Source organism: Dermacentor albipictus, chromosome 8 (assembly GCF_038994185.2).
Source record: "Dermacentor albipictus isolate Rhodes 1998 colony chromosome 8, USDA_Dalb.pri_finalv2, whole genome shotgun sequence".
Taxonomy (NCBI): Eukaryota; Metazoa; Arthropoda; class Arachnida; order Ixodida; family Ixodidae; genus Dermacentor; species Dermacentor albipictus.
Window position 1 is genome coordinate 117,639,838 of NC_091828.1, and position 22,071 is coordinate 117,661,908.

The following is a 22,071-nucleotide window of genomic DNA, read 5'->3' on the forward strand; positions in this document are numbered from 1 at the left end:
AAAGTTAGAATTCATCAACAAACATGTTACTTCGCCAGAAAACTAGCCAAAGTTTCACGCTCTCTCTCTTCATTTTTGTAAATTTTTTTATTGGTAGCGTTCACAGTTGTCTCAAGGTGGCGGGATAAATTGATTGCTGTTCATAAAACTAACTTGGTCATTCCATTTTACTGACAACATGCGCTGCCAAGGCATCAAGGATAGCTCCTTTGTTTTTTTTTTCCAGTTACCTATCGGTACCTAAACCAAAGATAGTGATTGGGTACTAGGATTCATCCTACTGTAGTATTTATTCCGGGATACCACGGGGCATAAATATAGGTCCGACATTGTTCCATAAATGATTTCGCACTGCTGATGTCGAAAGCATTGGCGTACGCAAACGATAATACTTTAATTTTTGCAGGGTACACTGTGGCAGCTGTCCAAAATGACGTGTTGACGTATTTTTTTGCCTAGTTGTCTTGGCAAAACAGCATATTGTGCCAAGAATCAGTTGGTTCTCAACTGTGTAAAAAGAACATACCTTGTATTTCACTATGGCAGGATACGTATTATTAATACCGCAGTTGCCCTGTCAATAAACAACATTTTCATTCAACAAGTTCCTTCTTTCCAATAATTAGGGGGAAGTTCTGATGAGTATTGCCTTAACAAATACAAAATTATGTGCAAAGGTTGCCTATATGGCTGCTGTTCTTTAATAAATGCTCACCACTAGTTTCCACTATCTGCACTTCGTACATTGTGATGTTAATTATGTCACTGTCACATAGGTTACTGTATAAATTACTGAATATCTGTGACGTACATTAGTTATCTAAAACTTCTAGAACAAACGCAAAAGCTAATACTCTAAGTAAAAAAGAATAATCAACCTAGAGGTAGCATATTCCTGTCAAAACCCGTTCTTTCAGTTAATATGCTTTCTATTCCTATAAGCAATCCGCGAGCTGCTTCAAATTCAAACTTTAAATTGTCCCAATTTCTTAACGCTTGTCGTAAAGGAATCATAGCACAAATAAATGTTAAACACGGTCCCCATGACACAAGAACTGCTCGAAAATTTGGACTAACATGCAAGTTATTTTCTTTGTCTAAGACCTGTGAAGTTTCTTGCATGTTGTGCAAATATCGTTTGAGGCTATGCTTAGGTTATTTTAAAAAATAGGTCTGTATAGCACACATACACACACACACACACACACACACACACACACACACACACACACACACATATATATATATATATATATATATATATATATATATATATATATATATATATATATATATATATATATATATATTTTTTTCTGTGTGCTTTTGCTTGCTCTCCTTGCTGACCAACACATATCTTGTTCTTACTGTATAGGATCGGCCAAGTGCCGCAATGGGCTATCTGTCGAATTATTTTTGTGTACATTTATTGTGTTCTTGAGAACTAAGTTCTATTGATTGAAGATAAAAGAATGTTTATAGCATTCCTGCACTCTCCAAAGCATGCACGGCAAAAAAAAACGAATATGGTCAAAACTATCCCCGATCCAACCACTACGCCCTTAATCCCATAATTACACCCCTTTGTCACAAAGATAATCGTCATCTGTCTTGTCACCATTTCGTTTCTTTAACGCGGCGAGCATGGTACTTCCAAGTCCCGAATGGCATGCCCGTTATCAGCAAGACAGAGCATTCTCGGCCGGAATGTAGTGAGCGCAGCGTTTTCAAGGAATAAAGCGCAAGCAAGACAGGTCACGATTATCGTTGTGTGGCAAATATACACCCCAAAGGGTGTACATTTGTTTATGAGTGTACACGATATCCTTAATTACCAACATTGCGAATTTGTGCAGTTGAAACCTACAAGTTAATTTTACTGCGAAAGCAGTTAAATGCCCGAAACTGGATTCGACTTTCCCGTCCGCGGTGGCATGTTGGCACGTCTGCACTGTCTGATTAATTGGCTCTACTCGAGTAAGAACAGCATTTTCCCTGACACCACCGGAATGAACTCATTGCACAAACATAAGCCATCTTCCTATTGTATTTCCTATGCATCAATTTGTATTTGATGAAATGCGACCGTATATACTACACGTGAAAAAATAGTAAGTTCTGCAAACGTAGATATCTACAGCGCATGTAAACTAACAAATAAATACTAGAAAGAAATTTTGCACTGATGACAAGGAACTGCAACGATAACGACAAGGAAGCAGTCTATAGAATATAAAACAGCTACCTACATAGGTATTTCAGCGAATTACGATGCATTGTTGTTCCGGTAGAGCATCCCGTGTTTAACGGAAAATAGCCAGCCAATGCAAAAATGTCCAAAACAGAGGAACTGATCGCGCATCATAGTTCAGTTTTACGTAATATGAACAGTAAAGGAAGTCGAAATAAAACCTAACATTTACAAACGGTGCAAGTATTTGTCATTTTCCTACTTTTCTTCCAACAACCTTCTACTTTTCTTCCCCAACCATCTTCCAATCGCCTCTTACCAATCTCTACTGCGGGCACGTTTACTTTCTCCCTCCTTACACTGAGCACAAGGGCTTCAACGAAGCTAGAGGTGCCTAAATCGACAGCTGGGCAGATATCTTTACATTCTAATTAAACATGCTCCTCCATTTTCCCACCTTTGCCGCAGCAAGCACTTGCTTCTTTCTTGTTGTATATCGCTTAATAAGTGCATGTTCTAAGGCGTCCTAATCTCGCTTCAAAAAGTAAAGAGCTTCTGTTTGAGTTATCATGAATTGTTTCTTTCCTGAATCTGTTTTTTCCCCTTTATTAGTTACTCATAGCATGTTTCTTTTTTCACTGCCGCGACCCACGACATTTCCTCAGCCTCTAGGAGTTCCCGCTTGCAGTTATTTATTGCCATGTTGCTCGTCATACCGGTCGCCTAATTGCTGGTAAACGTCTTAGGTCTTTTCCTCCACTGTGAATGGATTATTTTCCTTCACAAATATCTGAACACTATCCTAGCTAATTTAATTTCTTCCATATCACTCAGTCATTCTTCATAATCAATTTTACTGGGAGCTTCCCTCACTTCCCAACTTGTGCAACCCTCATCCCCCTACACAGCTTAATTTGTACCCTTCCCGTGAGCACTATTTGCGAGGCACCCCACTGATCTTTGGTGGCTACTTAGTCCTGATTGCACCCCTAGCTTTAAGCAAACAATCACACTTACGAATGTATGTCCTGGAAACATTACACCTTTCCCCATACCTAGGAGCACCCCGTACCTACTGTACCCCATTGGCCCCATTACATTTCCCCATTGCTGTTATTCTTTCTTCATGTGTTTCTACATATCTATAGCCTTCATTTATCCATATAGCAATGTATTAATATTCTTTTACTAGACGTATTTCCTGGCCCCTTATCAACACTGTCTGTTCCCTCTTTTCATTAAATCCTTTCTTTCGACTCAAAATTTGAGGCCTAAATTACGCCTTCTTGTCCACAGATGTCAGACAGACATTAAACATCAGTTTCCTTGTTAGCTAGCAACAAAAGGGCGTCTAGATAAAATAACCCTGCTAGGTGCTGCTCTACTACTGCACCTGGCTACTTGTGGGAGAGATAAAACCCCATATTACTTCCCTTTAGAGGCCTTGTCATCCTTACCATGTACATCATAAGCAGCAGTGGGGGCACTCCTGTCTCAGTCCCTTGTTGATATCAACCGGCTGCTAGCTCCTCATCACTTCCCATTAAACACAAACTGTATTTTCTAGCTAAATCTCTCTCAGAAGCTGTATACAGTCGTTGCCTATGCCTTCCCTTTCCAGAATGTCCCCCAAGATGTGGCGGTTTGGAAACCTATCTAATAAGAGCACCGTGATACTCCCGAATATTCGCTTACCTGTTTTAATGATGATAGAAGTCATACGTAATGTGATAGAAGTCACCCCTTTTTGAAAAGCAAACGAAATCACGCTTTCAGTGCACTGATAGGGTGCGGTGATAATAACAAAGTGCTTTGGTTTAAACAAAATTTGGAACGCACTTACAGAAAGATTTGATGCATTTTATTCTTCTGTTTCGTTAATGATCTGTGCTTAGTGCTGAAATCCTTCATAACCTTGTCACTTGGCATCAGAGGAAGGTCATCTACTGGATTGCACTTCTTCTGCCTCCAGCCCACGCTGGGATAGAAAAGGATATATTTTAGTAACATGTTCAATGTACTTGCGAAACATGAGGAGCGCAGAGGAAGAGAAAGTCAATGCAAGACATTATCGCCCTGAAGTGCGCTGGCACTGGTAGCTTTATACAGGTATAATCCTCCTGCATTTAATATACCAATTCTTGTTCTCGTTTTATTGTACTGCCCATATTATTCCATATGCCTATGACATTCAGTGTAGAGTAATTTGCATTTGCAAGAACCTAGTGTACGTTTCATTGGACTCCTATTTACTGCACCTGCAAGTTGTTTTGCAGTGTCTAGTTCCACGTTTCTTCCTTCCGTTAACTGAAATTGTTTGACTTACCAAATATTTGCAAGTTATTAGTTCTTCCATAGTACAGAGATTAAAATTTCCAACGATCAATTTCAGCCAGGATATGAAGCCATACAAACAAAGACAAAATATTCGACAGGAACTGAGCAACATAATCATTTCAATCCAAGGCCTTTTAACATTCATTTTTTTTACATATACAATTTTACATATACATTTTGCATTTACATATTTTTTTACATATAAAAATTTAGTGATGCCACTCGACGCTTCGTATGCTATAATTGCCGCTTCCCGGCAACTGCAGCTTATGTAACCGCATTGTAAATGGGAACACATGTGGCGAAAGCTACGCACGAGCTTCGCATTGTGGCAACGCGGCTCATCATCTATTATGTGATTCTGACACTTGAGTTCTTTTTTTTTTGCTTTCATCGCTCTTAGCGCTATTCTTAACTTGTTCTCGTGTTTCTTTGCTAACCACCAAGTTTCTGCCCCTTTTCTAAGTAGTGGTAGAATGGAATGCTTGTACCCTTTAATGCTCAATGACAGTTTCTCTTGTCTGTCGTCCGGGTTGCACTGCCCACCGACAGGAACATGTTCAATCACCAACTTGCACATTGGCGTGTTAATTCAACTACAGTGGCAAGCTCCCAGTCAGTGTTTGGTAATTCCTGATTTATACACTCCGTTTGATCATAGTATATAGCCTCTAACAAGTGCACACCCATCGTACAGCAGACACTCTGTCCATGTCGAGCTAAGTCACATGGATACATTTAGAAGAACCATAGCAGATGGCACCTCATACTGAGTACAGCGCGCCAATACGAAAACAATCACCAGAAACTGCTCCGGAGGGTATGCTTAGCACACAACAAAGTGCTTTCGCCAAGCCACCATGGCGACATAATCAGCTGGCTAGTCTAGCTAATCATAATAATCACACATAATCATCATAACCAGCTGGCAGCTGGCTGGCTAATCAGCCGGATAGTACCCCTGCCTATGTAGTATTACGGCTCCCTTGTAAAAAGAACTACGCACAAATAAAGTGTGTGTGGTTTATATTCACACTCTCCTTTAATTTTCGTCTACAGGGCAATTTAGGCGCTGCAAAGAATATGGTTTTAGTCTGTCTGAAGTGGGAATTCAGCGCAGGACTGTGGAGCAGCACATAGGGCGTTTATTTTGATAGTGGGGAAACGCTCGTTTTGACCAGGACTCTCCTATCTACAGAAATTTGATTTGGTTGTGTCCACTGCAATACACCTACTCCAAAAGCACGGAGAGTGCGCAATTACAGCGATAGTTTATTTAACATTGACTTTCTGTATTTTTCTGCAATATTTAATGAATTTCTCACAGCCTTTTTTTACATTCAAAATCAGTGCAATATATCAAAGTAACATCAATAAAAATTTGCTTGAAAATCGTTTAACTTAGTGCAAAAAAAGAGGTACAGATAGAATAGATGGGTTTAATGAGAACTTTGGGCTGATTCATAATCATGATATAGCAATTATAAATCTGGTCGCTGATGAAATAACGACAAAATTGCCATTTTGGTCTGCGACAAATGTGTCATCTATTCATACAGAATCGCACATTACTGAAAATTCCGAAAACATCCTTAGGAGTAACAATGACGATATTCAGCACACTTAAGCGATGTCATTCCTTGTCATATTAAAAAGTAATGAAGCTGATGATGATGGTGATGATCGCGATTTATTACCGCAGGGGACAAAAGTGGCCAAAGAGCGCCAAGGCTATGAAAACAGACTGATATTGGTAAATGAATAATGAATATTGAGACATGGATGAAACACGGCTGCATAGAGGCATAAAAATTATTCATTGGAAAGTGTGTAAATACATTTGTAATAAAACTAGACAATGCGGCATAGCACATGCTATAGAAAAACGATGTACTACGAAGAGGTCATGTACTAAAATATGTGGCTACAAGTAGCACTCCGGGCCACATATGCTAGCCACATATGCCAGATATGCTTGTAGCCACATATGCTACAAGTAGCATATATGGCTACAAGTAGCACTCCGGGCAGCCCGGGTAGCCACACGCGTCCGCCCGTGCCGCTGTATGTGGAAAACGTTGAAAGCCACCTGGGACGAATACAATGTCCGCCATGGGTAGAGAGAGGGGTGCGGGGAGGGGGGGGGGTGTTCTACACTGGGTGGCGCCGGCCGTTCTATATAGAAAGCTATCTGCGACGGCCACACAGTCCGTCGTGAGCCGTGTATTCGCGGCGTAGTTCGCGTTGACCCGAGAGGCGGCGCGATAGTTGGCGTTGACGCTAGAGGCAGCGCGATGGTTAATCACTCGCTGCTGCTGCCACGCTTCCTCACACCAGCGTTTTTACAGTGAGTTTCGGCGGTCATCGAGTGAGGATTTCATCTTGGCTTCTGCGAGCGTAACACTATGCTTGTTAATTTAATTAGTACGCCTGTGTAAGTTATTACGGCTGATGAACATACTATCCTAACTTTTTATAGTTATCCACTAATTTGCTATCCCAATCGATGCTTCAGCGTTCACGTGAAACTGCGACGTTTGAGTTTGTGTTTATTGCACTTTAGTTGGTTAATAAAGGACTTGTTTGCCATAGTGCTCAGCTGCGAAGAGTCCACAGAGAACATCTGACTGCTCCTAGCGTTGCGAGCTAGCTGAACGCAGGTAGCGTGAAGCATAAAACATAATTTCAACACCACGCACACAAACGCGCACAAAAATCATTAGGTAATTTAGTTTTCACATGTCATGTTACAGACGGATGCTGTGTGATAGAGAGCGTGCCGCTCACTCCAATTCGCAGCGGTTCACACGTTCAGAGCGGGGGTTAGGCAGAACACATGGTGGCAACGTAGCGATGAAGAAAGATGTTTAGTTACGTCATTAGAGAGCCGTCAGCTATACAAGCTTAGTGACGTTGAGCGACACACCCTCTAGATCGTGCTCCGTTGATGGGGGCGTCTTTATAAAGTAATTGGAACGACCTCACTCAGGAGAGGTAGAAAGCGAACGCTCTCCGCGCATGCGGTCGCCACTTGGTATACGGAAGCCAGTTCAACGAATTTTGTAACTGCCAGTGGCCCAGTGGATGGAAGGACACTCACGCGCACACACGCACACAGACACCACCGGTATACCCCTTGCTGAACAGGAAGGGAAGGAGCGAATGCCCACGCGAAGCTTAATCACCCCGCCTGCTGAAGGGAGGCAGCACTGGGGAGCCTATGCAGACATCAGGGCGTCGCGCTAGTCGTGGGGTAGGAGCCTAGAATGCGCGCACAAAGGCTAACATCGTTTCGCCGTTGCGGCCTGCTAGGCATTTTTCAAAGCTTGCAGGCGGAACAGCGTAATCGAAACGTCTGGGCTTTCACGGTGGCTTTGGTGGTGCGACAAATTTATTCATCACACAGGCCAGTCGTAACATCCGCTAACACAGAAGACGTAAATGAATTACCAACTTCTGTATACCTTAACCTAGAATAGCAAGTACGCCCGGGCAAATTTTACCATCGGAATGCTTTGCTGAATGAACCATTGATACGGCAAAGAAATGCATAAACAGTATATTGTTCCTCACCCTGTTCACAATAGCATTGCGCAGAGACGCAGTATGCTTTCAACGCCTACTAGGCCTTTACCTGCCGTTGATGGCGGTAATACGCCTAAGTTACCAGAAGGGCTTGCCTAGAGCCATTCCAGCGTAACGCTTCTTCATCTCAGAACGGACGGACAATGCCTTTGTAATACGGCTTACTATCAACCGAGAAAATTCTGGCCAAAGAAATATTTACTTACCCGGGGCAGCAGCCCTTGTAGTTGTAGTGGATGGGGTAACAGGACGTGGGTCTCTTCTTAGTCTAGGTTGTTTTTGCATACATGCCCCAATAGCACGGGCAGATGACCAACCCGTCCACAGAATAGCTGAAAGGAAAAAGGCCAGAGCAATAAAAATTTTCATAATTTTGAAGCTGAAAAATTTTGCGTAGTTCAAATGCTCATAAATGGACAAATTCTGCTTGAATCAGGCCACTTATATATTCATGTCTGGACACAATGCAACTTGAGCGGATAAAGCTCGGTTCTGTGCTTGCACTGGCAGCTGTCATGTTTCTTTTTGGTGTTATTATGGAGGGGAACTATAGTTCTTTTCTTACCATAGAATACTTCATGTGCTATGTCCTTTCTTTATGATATGATGAATTCTCCTTGTGTAATGAGTCGTGGCGGTTAGAGAGAACATTATGGAAGAAACATATTGCAAGATTAAACAGCGATCATACAACCACCACACGTAGACAAGGTATCTATTCTGGCTTTAGAACTTCCTTCTCATAGTGACAGCCTAAACTCGAAAAACCAGACGTACCAAGACAGGACACAAAATGAATGGAACACTGGTCCAATTCATTTTACTTCATTTTTTCGTCAACGCGGCTTCCTGACTGCGTGCTGCCCATGTCATTGCCAGCAGTAGTAATCACTTGTGTTATATTTCAACTGGCGAAAGTTCAGTATACAGACGTTACCTCCACGACACAAACAGTATGCAAATTTATGGGTAACAATGCTTTCCTAATTATTCAATAAAAGTTTTTTCTTTGCCTGAACGATTACTTAGCCTTTATGGTCAGTACAAAGGGCTTCCCAACGACACGCAGCTCTCGAAGCTCGGTAGCGTTATTGGTGATGGCTTCATTCCGCCATACTTCCCAGTTATCGAGAGCATTTACATTTAAAATTGTAGGTGCAATGATTTAGTAATTTTTTGCGGCGTTTGACCTATATATGTAAGTGAGGTAACTTAAGAACAAGATGTTGCTGGGTCTGTTTGTAGCCATTCATGCAAAGTGAGGTCGGAGTGCTGTTACAATATGCAACGTACAACTTGCACAGTGTAGCATGTCACGCTTCGACGTGATCACCTAGCTCTGGAAAAAAAGGCGACGTTCTAATGTACAAACGACGTGAAACGATTCTTGCGCCACATTGATGTGTATTCTCATTCTGCATTTTATACTTACTTTGTTCGGTCCTAATGATGGCGACAAGTTTAATGGGAACAAAAAATTATTGCCTTCATTTGGCTTTTTTTACTGCAATTTTGCTGCCTTTCTTCAGTGCCCACGGCATCAAGTAAGATACATCTCAAAGCTAAGCCTAGGCTCGCTGGGCGCGATTTCGATAAATTAATGCGAAAAATACGCGTGCATCTCTTCTCACAACATCTCCTTGTAGATGTTGGCATGTTTTACGCCTCGATAAGCTATTGTATCTAGTGTTAACCTACAAAGTTTTCAGCGGCTGATATACCGGACCCTAATAAAACTATCATAACATGATGTAAAATTAGGCAACTTGGTCGATGTCTTGTGCAATGCGCAAGCTGGGCTTAATTTGCGTGAATAGTGATAAAAGAACCTGAACTCGAAAGACTGTAGTCCTGCCTGACTTAGCTCATCCAATGTCTTTAGAAACAACAAGCGCTTCGCCTAAAATAATCCAACTGACAAAGTTACATTGAAGAACGTTCTGAGAATCCACATATAAAAATTCGCTAATCAGAACTTCATCTGATGGTCTTCGAAATACTAGTTGTGGTAATTTTCTTCGTCTATTACGTCGCAATTCCTCCCCCAAAACTGTAATGATCTTGAAGTAGTTCAGTTGAAGTGGAAGAAATCATTTGGCTGCCACAACAGTGATTTAGTATATTTGTGGGTTAAAAAAACACTAAAAATATCCCTTGCTGTTCAGCTGGCTGATGCATGCTGAACAATACTGAAGTTAGCACCAAAAACCCGCTGACCGTAGCGTCTCGACATCCTGATGACATCCCACCCTCGACTAGAGTTACCCAGATCGTCAGAGGGGACTCGGGCCCTGAGCTGTGAATGAGTCCCAATACGAATCCACCGAGGTAGGGTACCGAGGTATCAGCGACAAACCAACAACCTGACGACATTCCTATGAATGCCTGCAGCCAAGGATCTCACCGCACTCCCCGAGCCAAGGAACCGAAAATATTGCACTACGAAAAGAAAACCAAACAAGCGCATGATCCACCCCGATTACCTCCTGCCATACGGAACCTTACGACACCACTCACGAACCACCCGCCGCACCCTCCTGTGCAGTGCGGCACGAGAAGCGACGCCACGTGGCCGGCACTCGCAAGAAGAGCCCCCCCCCCCCCCCATGCACCTGGCTCGGCGGCAAGAGGGGGTCTGAAGATTTCATCTGGTTTGGCAACCGGAGGGTACCCGGATCCAGACCCATTGCTGCAGCAACGGCAGGACCCTCTGGCCGACACTGGTAAGTCACCCGTTGAACAGGCCTCCCCAGTACCTTCCAACCAGCGCCGCCCCATGCACCAGTCCTCTCAGAACAGACCTGTGCACGATATTTCCAAGTCCTAAAATTCACACAAGGCCTTACGCAACCAGTTCTAAAATTTGTAAGTGGCAGCTTCGAGGCCGTTAAAACACAAATGCTTAAGGAACACGAACAGGCTCTACAAAGAGTACAGAACGCGTTTGATCAACGCATCGCGAAATATAATCTGCAATTAATCAGCTCTTCGATTTGCATCCTCAATCATCACTCATCCGTAAGCATAAACAGCCCAAACCCGCCGCCGCCGCTCACTCCCCGTAGCCCACGGAGGAGGTGGTCAGCCCACAGTTGGGGGTTTCGACCCCGTAACGACTCAACATGACCAACTCTAATAAGCGACAGAATTCAGGTAGAGCGGGCTTACCTCCTCCATCTGGAAACCAAACTTTATTTGACTTAATCATATGGCAATGGAATTGTAGAAACATCAAAAAAAAAAAGTTGCCCAATTGGCCGCATACATTCAACAGCGCCCGAAGCCGCCAGATATGCTGGCCCAGCAGGAAACAGGCTCCGCGTCTCTATCTTTGCAGGGATATTACCAGGCATCCGTAACATCGAGTACCGCTATTGTTGTTATTGAAACCCTCCCCTTCATAAACCGAAACCCTACCGGGGGTCCTTCACAAGGAGGAACCGAGTACACCGCTCTCGAGATGATCCGGTGCAACCCCACATCGCGAAAAGGACTGTTGGTTTTCAACATATACCGTCACCCAAAAGACAAGGGCACAAGAATTCCGGAAATTCTTTCTCAAATGCGCTATGCACATCGCATCATAGTGGGCGACATTAACGCCCGCCATACGGCATGGGGTGATATAAATAACGCACCAAATGGCAACCTTATACATACCGCTATGATGCTCCACGCACTTACTTTAATCACAGATCCTACTATGCCAACGAGAGTGTGCACCAGTATGGCAAGGGACACCCCGCGAGACCTCCCGATGAAAATCACACATATGATATTGAAAACACTGAGGTCCTGCTTCACACATTAGGCAGCGATAACCACGTGAAACAAAGAATCCTAACGCAATATTCCAAAATTTATCGGCCCGAAATGGAAACTCTCGTTGACTGGGATAAACTACGGTTTCACGTCGCCGTGGAGAATACCACACCGCAGATCTTGGAGCCATGGACTCAAAATATACAGCATGCCCTCGACAAAGCTGGAAGAAAGATTAAGAACATTAAGAATGCCCCCGCCCCAGTAGACTCCCCCTCCTCCATCTGTGGAAGTCTCGTCGAAGCCTCTCCAAACGATGGACGTGCCACAAACTTCGCCTTCGTATCGCTGCAGTCACGGAGGAGGCTGCACAATATGCCACCCAGCTTGCTCAAACAAACTGGGTGGCAAATTTTGTGGCAATCTGAAAGGAACGCTGAGCACAACACTTACTTGCAACCTCCTGAAGGCTCTTCTCGATCCCACTTCCACCAAAGCCCACGCGGACACTACTACTCATAAGCTGATTTATTTAGAGGAGCAAAAGGGCCCGGATCTTATGGAAGACGCCAAAAATCTATATATGCCGCAGCCCATACCTAGACATCCGAGCGCAGCCCCTTTAACGCCCCGTGGTCCAGATGAAAACCTGGGTGCAGATGCCACACTCCCGGAGGTGAAACAGGCCGTTGGTTATATTACCAGGGACACCGAACCAGGACCCGACCGGATAACGTACAAAGTCCTCCGAAATTTAGATGACATACCTTTGCAGAAGCTCACGGATCTCTTTAACGAACACTGGCGACAGAGCATACTGCCTGGCAATTGCAAACACGCCCAGAATAATCTTATTCCCAAACAGAGGAAATCCATACTGCCTCAAAATTTACGACTCAACTCGCTCACGAGTTGTGTAGGCAAACTTCTTGAGCACGTGATTGTCTGGCGACTACAACCGTACTTAGAAGCTAAGCATTTCTTCCCCAACACTCCGTTTGGTTTCCGCCCCAACATATTGGCGCAGGATGTCCTCTTGCATAATAACGAAACCTTATTAAATCCCAAACGATGGATGGCCCGCACCAGAGCCCTCCTAGCATTACACATACAAAAGGCGTTCGACAACGCAGGACACGACCATATCCTCGGACCCTTGCCACCACAGGTTGCGGCCATAGGATCTGGCTGCATGTCAAAGCGTTTTTGAAAACTCGCTCCACCGAGATTAAAGTAGGTCCAGTCAGATCGGTCGCTTTTGCCCTTCCAAACAGGGGCACACCCCAGGGAGCAGTCCTATCGCCACTATTATTTAACGTAGCCATGGCCCCACTCGCCAGAGAGCTCTCAGGTATCACTAAATTGCACAACGCTTTTTATGCTGATGATATGACCCTATGGGTATTGGGGAGGCCCAAGATGTCCTACAAACTGCTATGAACATTGTCGAACAGAATATTAGCATAGTGAGGCTGTTCTGCTCGCCAGAAAAGTCCGAATTGCTCACTGAGGAACCCCACAAGTGCGACCCAGGCATACACCTGTTCATACAGTGTCAACAAATGCCTGAGGTACATAGAACCAGGATCCTGGGTCTGCACATTTAATCTCATCTAGATGAGAATTTTACACTGAACCTTCTCGATAAGCAAATAAAACAAATCTCAGGACTGGCTCACTGGATTGCGTCGCGCAATCACAGCCTGCCTCAAAATGATACCGTACAAATGATTGAAGCTTTGGGATTCAGTCGCCTCGCCTACCACCTCCCGTATCTTCACCTCACTCAAAAACAAATGGCTCAGGCTAGTCGTCTACTTAGGCGGGCATTTAAGAACGCAGTGAGGCTGCCGATGCGCGCTAGCACTACCCGCCTCCTACAGACTGGTATCTATAATACTGTCCAGGAACTCACAGAGGCACAGAGGAGTGATCAACTCCTGCGCCTAACCCGAACACCCAGTGGGCAAAACATACTCCGAACTCCGGGGTGGGAGCCAAGCGGCACGATCCCGATAGAAGAACCGTGGTTCCCCATTCCTGTAAGACTCGCAGCTAACATGCAACTCAAACCGTTGCAACGAAAAATCAATTCGCACCGCTATCCGGGCGGACGTAAGGCGCTGGCTGATGTTTAAAAAGTTATGGGTTTTTACGTGCCAAAACCACTTTCTGATTACGAGGCACGCCGTAGTGGAGGACTTCGGAAATTTTGCCCACCTGGGGTTCTTTTACGTGCACCTAAATCTAAGTACACGGGTGTTTTCGCATTTCGACCCCATCGAAATGCGGCCGCCGTAGCCGGAATCCGATCCCGCGACCTCGTGCGCAGCAGCCTAACACCATAGCCAATGAGCAACCATGGCGGGTCTGGCTGGTTACTACACCCGACGTTATCAAAATCGCGAATGTGTCCTCTATGTCGACGCTGCGGTTGGTCCGCTCAAAGGAGCTGTCACGGCGGCTGCCATGACGGAGGACGGACGCATTAACATCTCTGTCTGGATTAAAACAGCGCGCACCGACGTGGCTGAGGGGGCTACATCAGCCCTAGCAGTGGCGCATGCGGCTGCAGATTCTACCATTACAGAAACCTGCCCCGATGCCCATTGTGCCTACCATTACTTTCTTCGAGGAGTAGCACCTAAGGCAGTCACACACATTTTACAAAACATTACTTCGCTTCCCCACCCGGTGACTATCAGGTGGATCCCAGGGCATGGGTGTGTCCCTGGAAAGAGCGGGTTAATGCGCCTGCCCAAGGTTTTTTCCTCCGGACCCTGGACGGCCACTCAACCGACCCCATGAAAAAACCAGGAGAGGGCATCTGCACCTACCACCAGATTACCACGCGTTACAGGGATGATACACAAAATTTACCTCCCCCTCGCCATTCCCTTACCACCCATCAGAGTACAATGTAATGCCAGATCAAACCAAAGCATTTATTTCACCCTATCTGACACATTTATTTTGCCCTCGTCTCCATAATCCACATTGTACCACCTGCAAAGCGCTCCGGGCAGATCTTTTCCACTGTTTGTGGAGCTGCCCCACACCCAGGACGGTTGAACCTATTCCCAACCCTTTCTTCTCCTCGTGGTAGGCTGCTCTTCGAGCCGCTTACTCGGAAGACCAGCTCTGGCTGGTGGACCGTGCTTGCCTAGAGATGTCGGCCAGAGGGCTCACGGACGTCTAGGGGCCGAACCATATTTAAATAGATCCAATAAAGTTTTATCCATCCATCCATCCAACCTGTCCTCAATCGGCTCTACATATTTGTCAGAGTATAGCGTCCTGGCTTTTCAATGCAGGCACAACTGTGGCACGCACACCGCTGAGCAGCTGTATGCTAAAGCACACTGTGATGAGCTCATTTGTCTGAACAGAAAATGCGGTCATTTTATTGAGCGCTAGCTAATGCCGGTGGCTTCTTAGTCGGTCTCATCTCGTGCAACCACGAGGTACGATTCCAGTAGCACTGCTGCCAGCGTTCTTCATCGCTCCAGCGTTGTGTAACGCTGGCTATCCGCCGAGCAGCTATTCCTGCTGATTAGCCAAAGTTATCATGCCAGCTGCGTCGCGCCATTGTGTCGCCTTTACATATTGTAAGGATACCACCTCAGGAGCTTGAGAGAAACGTTAAAGCTTGCTATGGCTTTCAACATTTCACCTCCGGGCGAAGAAGCAATTTTTTTGTCACATTAGGCTATAACACTGTCTTTTTCTTTCTTGCCATTGCACTAGAAAAAGAAAGAAATAAAAGACTCAAACTTTTGAGCCATGAATATCCAGCCGGAGAGGCTCTTCATTCGCTTATCTATGAATTATTCAACAGCCCACGCCGAAAGCCACGTACGTTTCCCTTTGCTAGAAACGACAAAAAGTGAAAAAATAACTTGTTTCCTTTGTGTTTGACTAGCGCACATATGTACCTGACACAAGCTGTGAATTTAGGGAGAATTTTATTTCTGGAAATATGCATACTGTCGACGCTTGTAAATTTAAGAATCATACGTTTTCGAACAGCAATATGTGTTGCATTCTCAACACGTTTTCGACGTTTCCCGCCAGCATGAAGATATACAGCATACATGTTTATTGGTTATCACAAAAGTAACGCGAAATTGGCGAAAACACGTACAAGACAACCTAAGAATATTTATTTATTGTATTACTTGAAATACTTTCATTGTTTGAACACCTAAATGAGTGCACTAGTGACAAAGAAGAAAACCTTAATTCGTTTAATTAATTGGACTGACATGTAATAATGTTATAAAGATGCAGCAAAAAGTATCTAAGGTGTGGAGCCATTTTTATGTATCTACTTGTGGCGTCTAAAAGGATTCGTTTGCCGAGATAAAGAGGGCCTGCACACACACGAAAGGGACTTATTTCACAAACATATACCCGCTTTCCAAGTCCGAATAAGTTCCACTTCACAACCTATTTACGGAAATCTCAATCTCGTTTTTGTGTGTTACATGGTACGCGTTATCCCATAACATCTTTAGTGTTTAATCCAGTTTCTTAATGTGTATACGAGGTGTTTATTTAAAACAATATAGATATTTTATGAAAAGGTGATGAGCGCAGTGAATACGGTGTTTCTGCAAGCGAGTTCTTAAGCGAGGTGGAATAACCTTGACTCCAATATATGAGCTTCTCAAGAATAATCAGAAGAAATTCAATCAATAAAGCTTTTGCTAGTACCTTGGGGGAATTTGTCTAAATGACGAATTTTTATGTAGTCGCACTTTAATGCACAGCGTTTTTTATCTTTAAAATCGCCCCTCGATTGGTATTCCATATGTTCTGCTTCGTGAACGCCAATGGTGAACGTCCTTTTGTGCATGCGGTATTTAGTAGTAGGCCCGAAGGCTACGCGTTAGGACCGCTTCTCTTCCTAACTTTCATCAACGATGTTTCTTCGGCAAAACAGCTGCTTTCATCTGGTCTTTGCGCTGACAACATCAAAGAAATTAAGCAGATTGGCTATGTTAAGAACTGCCACGCTCTTCAGTCTCACCTATCCTCGTTCTCGAGTGCTGCAAATGAACCGGCTCACTTGGTATTTTTCTAAAGCCATAATTAAATTATATTCAAGCAGATGTCATGATGCTATCTTCCCTTATTCTTTCGATAGCACAGGGTTGACCAAAGTTGCTGACATGGGGCATTTTGTGAGCTCTTTAGTATTATTTTCTTCCGACATCAAGTTGCCGATAGGCTATTCTAAGAGCACTTATTCCAATTTGTCCATTCGTTCGGAAATTTCCATTCGCAGAAAATTCCGTTTTTTTTTTCAAGAACCTAGGTTGTAAACGTGAAAAATATATACATACCTCATTGCGCTCACTCTGCGCAAGGCAGATGATTTGCTCGTGCAGTAAAACAACTCGACGCTAGGTGTTTGACTGCTACAAAAATCAAATATAATGAAAGTAGTGTCGATTTTTTTTTTATTCAGAGCTTCCATTTCAAGTGAAAGCGTTCCCAAACGTCATTCTTGTGGCCCGTAATCCAAGGTGTGATTGCAATCCCCGATAAAGGAAAATTCTTCAGACATACGTGCCAGCTGCAATGAAGTTTCATTTAGTTGGGGTACTACGGTGCTACAACAAAATAAACACGTGTTCCCATTATGCACGGACAAAGAAAACGCACACGTGTGCATATAGTGGCCAACTCGCACATAGGGGCTGTTTCGCAAAAAAAAAGCTTTGACAGACATATATATATATATATATATATATATATTAAGGGCGTTGTATTCGGATCGGGTGTTGCATAAATTCAAGGAGTACACGCGCACATGTAAAGCCAAACACATTTAATTTGGGCTTTAGTCCGGGGTCCGATCCTCATAAACTGTGCGATTGCAAACACCATGAGCGCACTTCATCCATTTTTTCTATAAGCTGCAACATATTACAGAAAAAACCGTGGGGTTTAATGAATATCAACAGGCGTATACGTTAACTCATGTACAAAAAAACGCACTATCGCACAAAAACCCACAAAAAGGCGCACTATCGGTAGAGACAGCAAATGCGTAGACGAAGTAAGATAGCAAAGTAGTAGTAAAGATAGCAGATTTATCAGCCGCATAAACTAGAACACATTCGTTTACTATGTAAACCAATAGCATAGTGTCAGCACGGACAGACAAACATGGACATACTACACTCGATGACCGCAGACACACGTGTCAAACGCTGGTACGAGGAAGTGCGGCAGCGTCAGCGAGTGAATTGACCTTCGTGCTGTGTATCTCTTCAACGCAAACTGCGCAGCGAGAACGCAGCATCCGCAATGCTGCGAGCCGAGGTCGCACCTAGACTCATCCCCCAACGCAAGTCGCCTCCATGACAGCACGCGCACGGCCGCGCAATGCGTAGTTGCTCTCCCTCACATTCCGCCGGGAGCTTTAGCACGACTGAAGAAGACGCGTTTCCTCCATGCCTTTCTCCCTCGCATGCAAGATTTAGCAGCGATAGTAGGCTCGCCTCGCGCGCTTTCACCCGAAACTGCAGCATCCCGCGCGCGGCGACGGTGTTATCGCCTTTGGACTTTATACGGAACACCACGGTGACGGCGACGGCAATTATGCACCTGACGGGTCCAACAACTGTTATCGAAATAAAGAAGCTTAGGTGCTCTGAATGCAAACAGGCGTACATTCAGTAAGGTCCACAGCAGGGTGTGGGAAATAAAAGATCGAGAGATGTGGCCAGTAGAGAGCACGGGAGAGGAGTCACATTTTAGCATACAGCAATGGACGGGTCGCAGATGCCACGATAGCTTCCTGCTTTCTTATGCTATTTCTTTGAAGTTAGTGCAACTTTCAGTACACTAACTAGTACCCTGAAATCCCTTTCATAACCCACCCATACTGTTACCTCCACTAACCTCCGACTTCCGTGAATTACATTCCATGTATGAATTACACAATGGGCAAACTGATATTTCTTTATATACGGAGAGTACGCGTGTATGACAAACAGCCGTAAAATCTGAGCGACGATTACGATGCTCATTATTGCGAAATTTGAGCAAAGGTCAATAGGTGTTTCCATTTTCCTATATACCGAGGCATCCCACCGATCACAGCACAGCCTGGCAGAGCGGCGACGTTCGGTGAAATTCAAGTACTTTTGCAGAACTCCACATTTAAGCAAAAAAATTGCTGGCTATCCCGTAATCGTGAGTAGATGTGAGCATTATATGGCAACCGGCAAATCAGATTTGTTGGAGATGATACTAGCCACACTCTTAAAATGGATGTAGTGCATGTTCGCAATGGCCCAACCCACCACACCAGACCACGCCGCGTCACTCCATACATACTGTGCGCTGTTCCATATGGATGCTGCCCAGCTGGCAGAAAAAGGACGGCTGAAAGTGGCACGACAGGCGGCGAAAACAACAGGGAGACAGAGCGCACTGCCCTTCTAGAAGTGCTTGAAGGAGCTGCGTGGCACCATCTCTCGAAGTGACGCATACACGCACAGAGAAACTCGTGGAACGCTGGCATTGAAAATATCACAGGCAACCCTATGTCAGCGCCAAAAAGATGACAGTAAGGTGTACGGTGCCCTGTATATGCCTTTTAAACATCGGTATTGGAAATCACAAATAGAACTTCAGCCTACTAGAAGTTACAGCTTGAGTGATGTAGTGAACAATTAGTAGGAAGAACTAAGCAGCAGTATCTTTTGTAACTTGTTTGGGTAGTAAAGCGTATGTCGCAGTCCTTCTACAGCGGGCTGAGGGCCCGAGACCACATTTTGTTATGTCTTGAGTGGTTGTCCGGATGATTCGTTTTGTTCTCCCAGCTTGCCGGGACGTTCTCGATTGTGTGCCCGGATAACGGCTCTGGCTTCTCGGTCAAGGTAACTTGTAGGTCGCCGACAAAGGGGCTGAAAGCATTTCATGCTTAAAAATGACAAAATTTGTGTTTTATTGGGCGAACATGTGCCCTGAAAAATGGACTACACTCAAGGAACGGCGATAGCGGCGAACGCAGTTGGCGATCGTAGAAAATCTGATCTGCCGGTCAAGCGCATCGGCTTTTATAGACGAGTCATCGAAGGTTCCAGAAGGGTGCCCGCGTGTCTACCAGAAAGTTTTACGTTATTCGCGTCACATATGCAATCAGATTTCACAAGGTTCGGTGACAACAGAACCATCGATAACATTCGGGAAACTTCCGATGCATGCGGCTGCGTCCCGCGCTGAGCGATAACATTTGCTAGACGGGGAAAAGTGCTCACACGATAAAGATAAACAAGTCCACGTGTCAATATACAGGTTGTCCCAAATAAGGTAAGCCAATGTTTTAAAAACGAAAGACACTCCGGACGCGAGTTCAACCGAATGCGTAATGCTGGCACTAGCCTAGAGTTGTCCTTACTATTTTTTCTTTATTTTCCCCTTAAATAACGGAGTAGTTATGTTCAATGAATCAACTTTTTAAGTATTGGCTGCAGACCCGAAGTGTGTTACGCAAAGTTGTAGGGCACCTTGAGAAATTTCTCCATAAATTGTTTCGAACCTCATATATCTCTCGTTGTCCTTCTTTTAGCATTCCAAAGAAAGCCCGCGAAATATGAAAAAGGTACCACGTGACACAGCGCTTGCACACTGTTATTGTGCTGCTCTCAAGCGTGCCATGGGTGAATAAGGTCACCCATGCGAGACCGGCCCATGACAGGGCATTTGCACCATCATGCGATAAGAGCCGCATGCCCAGATACCTACACCAGGCATAACGCCCTGTCGTGGGCCTGTCCCGCTGCAGCCAAACTTGTTTATAAATCGCCCGCTTGAGAGCAGCACAGTAGCAGTACGCAAGTTCCCCGTCGTGTGGTATTTATTTTTCCACATTTCGCGGGCTTTCTTTGGAACGTGGAAGAAAGGACCACGTCAGATATGTCGTGTTGGAAACAATTTCTTGATAGGTTCCCCATGTTACTCTACAACTTCGCCTGTCATATTTGGGGTCCAAAAATGGTTAATTAAACATAACTAATCATTTAGTTAAGGAGAAAATAAGTAACAACCTGAGTAACTCTAGACCAGTGCCATCATTATGCATACGGTTCAACTCGCATCCGGAGTGCCTTTATTTTAAGAACTTAAGTTATGCGGTACAACCTGTTCAAATGTCGAAAGATGTTTTATTGAGTAATGTAATTTTTTATCTCTGAATAAGTAGCAAATTGGATATTGTTCACGATGGCAATTAATAGAGCGCCACTGAATACTTTTTCTTGCCTTGGGTTCAGCCTTAAAATGCTCATAAAACTGTACTATTGTTGTGCGTAATGTGAACGATGTCAGTTCTCATATTTCCGTTAGGAAGCTTTCATTGCATTACTGGGCTTCCTTTTCCGAAGGTAAGGAATGACAATTTTATTCCTGCAAGAAACCTCTAATGACATGCTTTTTATATTAAAGAACTCGGTACAACAGGGCAGTCACAGAGGGCATTTAGACTCCCGCTAAACCTGAACGTCATTGAAGCCCGAGAGCCTCATAGGTTGTCTTTCGAGAGCGCGAACTTGGATTTCCATGTGCTTCAGTGTCAATGACCTTAAACGCGACAAACGTACTGTCTTGTGTAACCTTCTTTTTTTTAAATTTCACCTAGCGAAAACATACCAGCACATATACGCAACTTAGTTCTGTCGGTGTTTTTATTTTACAAAGTGATGCAGGCAATATAATGAAAACAAAAAGCGCGAATTACTTACTGTAATTAGGCATGGGACGAAGTGGTCTGCGTGTTGGTGGTGTTGAAGGTATATTACCTGTTGGTCGGGAACGTTGGTGGCGCCGATGCTTTGGTCCGTTTGCCTGACCATGCACGACTCCAAGCGCACACCAGTGATTTACATCTTGCATTATTAATATGAGAAACATGGCTGTCACAGAAACTAGCAAGATTACTGAGCTCCGATATTTTACCATATCTAAATTCGCAGACGTTTCAGTGCAGAATTGTGCAAAATGTTCAATATATTCGAGCACAATTGCCCGGCATTTCGTATTTCCGACTGGAGTTTTTCATGCTACTTCATGTACGCAGTTCCTTTAGGGAGTGCGTCGTAATCCTTTCTTTTTAACTCTTTTGTTATCCAAGGCACACGAAGCCCGTGTGCGAGAGCAAAGACGTGAAAAATGTTCTA

General features: G+C 44.3%; 1 long non-coding RNA gene across 1 annotated transcript; it reads right to left on the reverse strand.

The window, feature by feature from the left end:
* Nucleotides 1–4,035: 4,035 nt before the first annotated feature.
* Nucleotides 4,036–21,902, reverse strand: LOC135910293 (uncharacterized). The gene is made up of 3 exons (XR_010567001.2): nt 21,637–21,902; nt 8,320–8,445; nt 4,036–4,169 (listed from the first exon to the last, which is right to left on the reverse strand). It is a non-coding gene; the product is annotated as an uncharacterized lncRNA (long non-coding RNA).
* Between the last annotated feature and the right edge of the window lie 169 nt (nt 21,903–22,071).